The sequence below is a fragment of the Theropithecus gelada genome, chromosome X (genome assembly GCF_003255815.1).
Source record: "Theropithecus gelada isolate Dixy chromosome X, Tgel_1.0, whole genome shotgun sequence".
NCBI classification, from domain to species: Eukaryota; Metazoa; Chordata; class Mammalia; order Primates; family Cercopithecidae; genus Theropithecus; species Theropithecus gelada.
In genome coordinates, this window is record NC_037689.1 from 72,490,285 (window position 1) to 72,498,008 (window position 7,724).

At 37.1% G+C, this 7,724-nt stretch overlaps 1 pseudogene; it reads right to left on the reverse strand.

Moving 5' to 3' along the window:
- Positions 1-286: 286 nt before the first annotated feature.
- On the reverse strand, positions 287-1,151 carry LOC112614990 (annotated as a pseudogene).
- Positions 1,152-7,724: the final 6,573 nt, after the last annotated feature.

Here is a 7,724-nt window from a genome sequence, read left to right on the forward strand (position 1 = left end):
GGATGAAGATTCCCTATTTAGAAGTCTTTTTTTTTTTTTTTTTTTGGAAATTTAAAAATATTTACTGAACAGAAATATAAACATAAGCCCCCAAAGAAAATAACATGACAAACTTTAAGTAAAATGTAATTTCCCCCTAATTAATATAACTGCTTTCTGTTCATGGTTTACAGAATGATGGATCGTTCCCTTCTATCCCTTTGTACCTATGTGTATCTAGCAGAAAAGTTCTTAGCTATGGCTATGGGCACACAGAAACTTCCTATAGATGATTATGTTCAAATGTTTATTTACTTTCCCCAGAATAAATTGGGGCACCGGCACTGGCTGGATTGATCACAGAACAGATACTCAGGAAGGTCTGATCCTCTTGAGTTCCACGTTTATGAGCAAAAATTGGACGCCATGGCTCGCTAACAGAAATTTTGTTGAATGTGTAGATATGGCACCCATCACTAACATTGTAAAAGGAAATGGACCTCATACCTACATCCAGGAAAATCCCCACTCTGTGCAACTGGGGACTCACCCAGAGAGGAGTCAGGCATACTGCTGGCGGCAAAGACCTTTCCTTTTCCGCAACCCACAGTCAAGAAGCCGTGTTCTGAAGAAAGCACAATCTTCCCCTGTCGGTTCACAGATTCCTTACAAATGCCTACATCCCATACTTCGCTGGTGCCCACGTCCACCTCCCAGTAATGGCGGCCGGAAGTAAAGCAAGGGGCGCCCAGGATGCACAGTGCAATGTGGAACCTCTCAGCTTGCTCCTTCCTATTCTGGCTGAAATCCCGACTTCGGAAGCTCCTCAGGTCTTCAGAAATGATGAGATAGTTGTTGGCTGTGTCCACATCCAAAGTCATATCCACTTGAAACTTCCTTATCTTTGGGTTCGTTGTTAGAATAGATTTCAGCTTGGGCTCTAGTTCCCTGATGATGGAAACCTGCGCCCTCAGCTTGTACTTTGGCTTGATGTCATTCTTCTGAGAGACCACAGAGCAGAAGCGGCACAGTAAACCTTCCCCATCGGGCTCCTTCTGCAGTGCATTGAGGCATTGAAGGCAGCAGACATATCCGCATTTCAGCTGCATGGGTTCTTCAAGATCTTTTAGACAGACAGGACATCTAATGATTTGTTTGAAGTGTTCAGCCATGGCAAATAGTCTCTCCTTCCGGAGTTTCTCCCCTGGCCTCCAGCTGCTTCTGTGGACAACTCAGATCTCTAGAAGTCTTATATACTTGGGGTGGTGCCCAAAAGATCCCTGTTCATGGTGCCTTCCAGGGTTTAGACAGGTGTCACCACTCGATGGCTATTTTAAAGGGCCAGTTCCCCACCATAGTGTATGGTCCCCCACATCAAGACAATTTAAAGACAGCTCTGTAGTTTTCATGTAGATGGTAGACAAGCCTTACAGCATTTCCTCCATTGATCCCCAAATAGACTTTCCCCTTCCTTGGGGCCTCTCAAGTACAATCTGTGGTGCCTGGGTATAGCTCTTAGAGCCGACATTAAAACAGTTACGGGGATTCCTTAAAATCACTGACTTTTGCCAACTGTGAATTCCTAAATACAATAAAATGACCAGGCCACTCTATACCCTAATAAAAAAAAAACTCAAAAGACAAACACCCATCTAATAAAAACCAAAAACAAAAACAGCCTTCAAAACTTTAAAACAGGCTCTAGTACAAACTCCAGCCCTGAGCCTCCCCACAAGACAAAATTTCTCTTTATATGTCACCAAAAAAACAGAAATAGCTCTTAAAGTTCTCACTCAAACTCATGGGACAACCCCACAACTAGTAACATACCTAAATTTAAAAAATGAATATAGTAGCCAAAGACTGGCCTCACTGTTTACAGGTGGTTACAACAATAGCCATCTTAATGTCTAAGACTATTAAAATAATAGAAGGAAAAAATCTCACCATCTAGACTACTCATAATGTAAACAACATATTAAAACTTAAAAAAGTTTGTGACTCAACCGCCTACTCAAATAACAGACACTACTCCTTAAGGGACCAGTATTTCAAATACACACGTGTACAGCCCTCAACCCTGCCACTTTTCTCCCAGAAGATGGGGAACCAATTAAACATAACTACCAACAAATTATAACTCAGACTTATGCCACCCAAAAGAATCTCCTAAAAGTCCCCTTAGCTAACCCTAACCTTAACCTGTACTCCAGTAAAAATTCTTTTGTAAAAAATAAAGTACAAAAAACAGACTATGCCATAGTTAATGATACAACAGTACTTAAAAGTAAGCCTCTTCCCCCAGGGACCAGTATTCATTTAACAGAACTAGTAACACTTATGCAAGCCTTAAAACGAAAAATAAATAAATAAATAAATGTATACACAAATAACAAGTATACTTATCTAGTTCTACATACACATACTACAATATAGAAAAAGTTCCTAACCTCTAAAAAAAACCCATTAAAATCATAAAGTTATTACACACAATACAAAAAAGTTATTACACACAATACTAAAAAAGTAACAGTCTTACACTGCCAAGACCAAAAAAAATAAAAAATAAAAAATAATGCCAGACACTAAGGCCAAACTTACTGCCAGACAAAACTTTCCTCCAAAAATGCCCATAAAAGGACCCCTGGTATAAAACAACTCCCTTCAAAAAGTTAAGCCCCAGTGTTCCCCAATTAAAACAAAATGGGGACTTTCACGAGGACATAATTTTCTCCCCTCGGGGTGACTAACAACAGCAACAAAAAAGGTACTTATACCCAAAGCCGGCCAATAAAAAATACTTAAAACCCTTCACCAACTTCTCATATGGATATTAGAAGTATCTATAAGATGTCCACATCCTTATTTACAGGGCCACACCTCCTCAAAACCATCTGACAATTAGTCAAAGCCTGTAAAGTGTGCCCCAAAAAATAACCCCTTAGTTCACCATAAGGCCTCCCCAAAAAGACAAAAAAAAAAAAAGAAGACATTATCCTAGAGAAGACTAACAGTTAAATTTTACCCATATGCCAAAGTCAAAAAAATTTCAGTACTTATTGGTCTATGTTAATACCTTTACAAATTAAATAAAAGCCTTCCCTTACGAAACAAAAATAGGCCCCCAAAATGGTTAAAGTCTTAGTTCATAAAATAATTCCTAAATTTAAACTTCCCAAAAACATACAAAACAACAATAAACCAACTTTTGACACTACAATAACTCAACAAATTTCGAAGACACTAAAAATACACTATCACCTTCGCTGTGCCTAGAGGCCACAATCCTCAAAAAAAGTCAAAACAAAAAAACAAACAAACAAAAAAATATACACCATGGACTACTATGCAGCCATAAAAAAGGATGAGTTCATGTCCTTTGTAGGGACATGGATGAAGCTGGAAACCATCATTCTCAGCAAACTGCCTCAAGGACAAAAAGCCAAACACCACATGTTCTCACTCACAGGTGGGAACTGAACAATGAGAACACGTGGACAACAGAAGGGGAACATCACACACCAGAGCCTGTCATGGGGTGCGGGGAGGGAGGAAGGATAGCATTAGGAGATATACCTAATGTAAATGATGAGTTAATGGGTGCAGTACACCAACATGACACATGTATACATATGTAACAAACCTGCATGTCGTGCACATGTACCCTAGAACTTAAAGTATAATAAAAACAAAAGTGTAAAAATAAAATAAAATAAAATAAAATAAAAAGCTAATGAAACACTTAAAAGACATTTTAAAAAAACTAACACAAAAAAACTCATCGCCCATGGCCCACTCTCTTGCCCATAGCCTTATTAAATAAAAATTTGAAACTCTACTCACAAAATGGGACTCAGTCCATATAAAATACTATATGGACAGCCTTTTCTCACAAATAACCTCCTACTCAACCAAAAAGCGGCCAATTTATTCAAAAATATAATTTCTCTAACAAAATATCAACAAAATCTTAAAACTTTACCTAAGAAGTATAACAAAGAAAAATAAAATTATTTCGAACAAAAAATCTAGTATTGGTCAAGTCTCTCTCCCCTCTACCTCTCCATCTATAAATCCCTTATGGGAGGGACCATACTCAATAATCCTCTCTACCCCCACCACAGTTAAAGTAGTAGGAGTAAAATCCTAAATTCACAACACCCAAGTCAAACCTTAAATATCTCCTAAAAAACTTACAAAATTATCAACTCAAAAGTCACAAAGTCAGCCAGACCAGCTTCAATACACCTGTCAGCCACTAGAAGACTTACGTCTCCTATTAAAAAATAAAAAAAATAAAAATAAAAAAAAACCTCCAGCCAAAAAAACTCCTACTGTTAATTCTAAAAAAAAAAAAAAAAAAAAAAAAAAACTTTTTCCTACCTAAAAGAAAAAGTAAAAACCTACATAATCTTTAACATCTGTCCTTACTCTTTTTAATAAAATCCTTCTACTGTTTCGTTACATTATTAAACAGTATACTAACTATACTTTTTACAGTAAAATTATATACTGTAACTCCAGCAGAGACAAAAAATCTTAATCACATCAACCTTTCTTCTATCGTCCTTCCAACAACAATTTACTCCTTTTTCCCTCCTCTTTCCTATGACCGTTCCACCTACAACACGTCACAACTCCTCTTAAGCCTCCTGCCACCCTCTTTGTACTTATGTTCCTTTCTCCAACTATAACACACCCCCCATGTCAGTGTGCCTCTCCTAAAAGAGTCAACTGACATTCTCTCAAAAACTCTTGGGAATTAGGTAGCCCCTTCCAGACACCCACACCTTTTGCCACATATACTTGTATATATAGAAAAAAAGTTATAAAATTACTTCTCTCTGTTCTCACAATAGCCGTACATATCACCAAAAAAAAAAAAAAAAATCCAAACTAACTCCCTAAAAAATGGGGGGCCAACACTTGTTAGACATATTATACCCATATAGGTATGTCTAATTAAGGAGAAGTTCAAAATAAGACTAAAAAATGACATATCCAACAAATAATTTAAAATTTAGTACAACTCTCCAATACTCCCAGTCCATATAAAAAAATTAGACCTTTCCAGACTACAAAAAACTCTTGACTCTCATTCCCATCTCTAAAGCCTGTTTAACACCACCCTTACAAAAATACAAAAAGCCTCTCCTAATAATCCACCCAACTGTTGAGTGTGTCTTCCCTTATGTTTTCAACCATATGTCCCAGTCCCTGTCCCCAAACAGTAAAACTTATCCACCCCAGTCCTAAACATCACCAAATTAATCAGTCCCATAGTCATCAGTTTACCAACCACACAGACCTCAAATCTCACATACATAAACTTCAACATGACTCTCAATTACAACGCCTCCCAATGTCAGTCCTAAACATCAATAACCTCAGGTTTCACCTGTCTAACTTCAGACATTTTTTTCATCTATAATAACACAGCCTATCAATTCCTAAACGGCACTCCAAAAAAACTATACTTTCTCTCCTTTCTAACACCTCCCATGTCCATATATACTAAACAAAAGTTACAAAGTCTCCTTATACCCCAATCTTACCACACACAAGCCCTTATTGTCCCTTTTATTATAAAAGGCAAAATACTAGGCAAACTTAAGACTAAAATTAGAGACATAATCTCCTCCACCCAATTCTATTATAAATGATCACAAAAATTAAATAATAGCATAAAACAAGTTGCCATCTCCCTAGTGACCCTACAAAGCCAACTTAATTCTCTAACTACGGTAGTCCTTCAAAACCAGAGAGCCCTAAACTTATTAACAACCAAAAAAAAAAAGCTGCCTCTTCTTAAAAAAAAAAAAAAAAAAAAAGTTACTATTTCATTGATCAGTCAAAAATCATTACTAAAAAATAAAATAAAATAAAATAATTTAAAAACTTAAGCACTCAAAGCCCTAAAACATATTTAATAAATAAATACCTTGACTCCTCCCCTTTCTGGGCCCTACAATAGCCATCCTACTATTACTCACTTTCGGGCCTTACATTTTTAACCTCCTTGTCAAATTTGTTTCCTCCAAAATCAAGGCCATCAAACTACAAACGGTCTTACAAATAAAACCTCAAGTAAACTCAACTCACAACTTCTACCAAGGACTCCTATGTCAACCCACTGGTCCCTCACTAACCTAAAAAGTTCCCCTCTAAAAGATGCCACAACTACAGGGAACTTTGTTCTCCCCTAATCAACAAAAAGTAACCAAAACAATGTTGCCCAATTCCCAACAGCAGTTGGGATGTCCAGTCTAAAAGGGGGACTGAGAGGGAGTTCCAGCTGGGCTTCCTGAGTCGAGTAGGGGCTCAGAAAGCTGTGAAACTAACTCATTTCCTGCAACAGGACTTACTTTGGTCCTGGATGAATAATATTGAAGATATATGCTTAAAATATTCCTAACATCAGAATTTGTGCATGTGTTTTCTTCCCCAAGAAAGCTATAAACAGCAAAACTTTTGCTGTAAGCTTCCCTGTGTCCTCTCTCCCTCTCTCCCTTTCCCCTCAGGTAAAACTAAAAAGAATTTTAAAAGCCCATTTTTCTGTGATCAGCAGACCTTATTATTCTCCCAATTCCAATTCCTTTTAAACACAATTTGTAAAATCCTGTGAGATACTGTCTTCTTTGCTGTGCCCCTACAAGGTTATAAAGTAAATAAAACTTAAGTTACAATTCCGAGTTTCCTCAAGATCTAAGACATGTTAATTGTCTTTGTTTCTTTTTTTTTGTTTTTGTTTTTAATTTATTTATTATTATTATTACACTTTAAGTTCTAGGGTACATGTGCATAACGTGCAGGTTTGTTACATATGTATACTTGTGCCATGTTGGTGTGCTGCACCCATCGTTTCTTGCTCTGGTGACATCTTCCCGCCGCACGTATTTACGCCTTAAAAAGTTTAAAAGGTAATCAAAAATCTAACACTGGCTACCCACCCGCAACGCCTTCCATGCTGTGGAAGCTTTATACTATCACCCTGCTCAATAAAGCCTACAGCTTTTTAACTCTAGGTCCGATCCGTGTCTCTCTCTCCCGGCAGGCTGCCGCCACACCAAAACTTTGGTGTGGCTAAGGCAAAAACCTTTGGTGTTACAAAAAACCACAAAAGGCCTCAAATAGTCAAAGTTATCCCAGGAAAAAAAACTGGAGAAATTACATTACCTGACTTCAAATTATAATACTGAGCTATATTAACCAAGATACCACGATACTGGCATTAAAACAGGAATATAAACCAACAGAACTGAATACAGAACAAAGAAGCAAATCTACACATCCACAATGAACTCATTTTTGGCAAAAAGCCAAGAATACACATTGGGAAAGAGACAGCCTCTTCAATAAATAGTGCTGGGAGAACTGGTTAGCCATACTGAAAAGAATAAAACTAGACTACTATATCTTCCCACATACAAGCATCAAATCAAAATAGATACTTAAACGTGAGACCTCAAACTATGAAACTAATCAAAGAAAACACTGAAGAAACTTTTCAGGACAATGGACTGGGCAAGAATTTCTTGAGTAACACCCCACAAATACAGATAACAAACACAAAAATGGACAAATGGAATCACATCAAGTTAACACACTTATACACAACAAGGGAAACAATTAAAAAAACATGAAGAGACAACACACAGAGTAAGATAAAATATTTGTAAGCTATCCATCTAACAAAGGATTAGTAATCAAAATATACAAGGGAGTTCTACAACTCTATAGGAAAA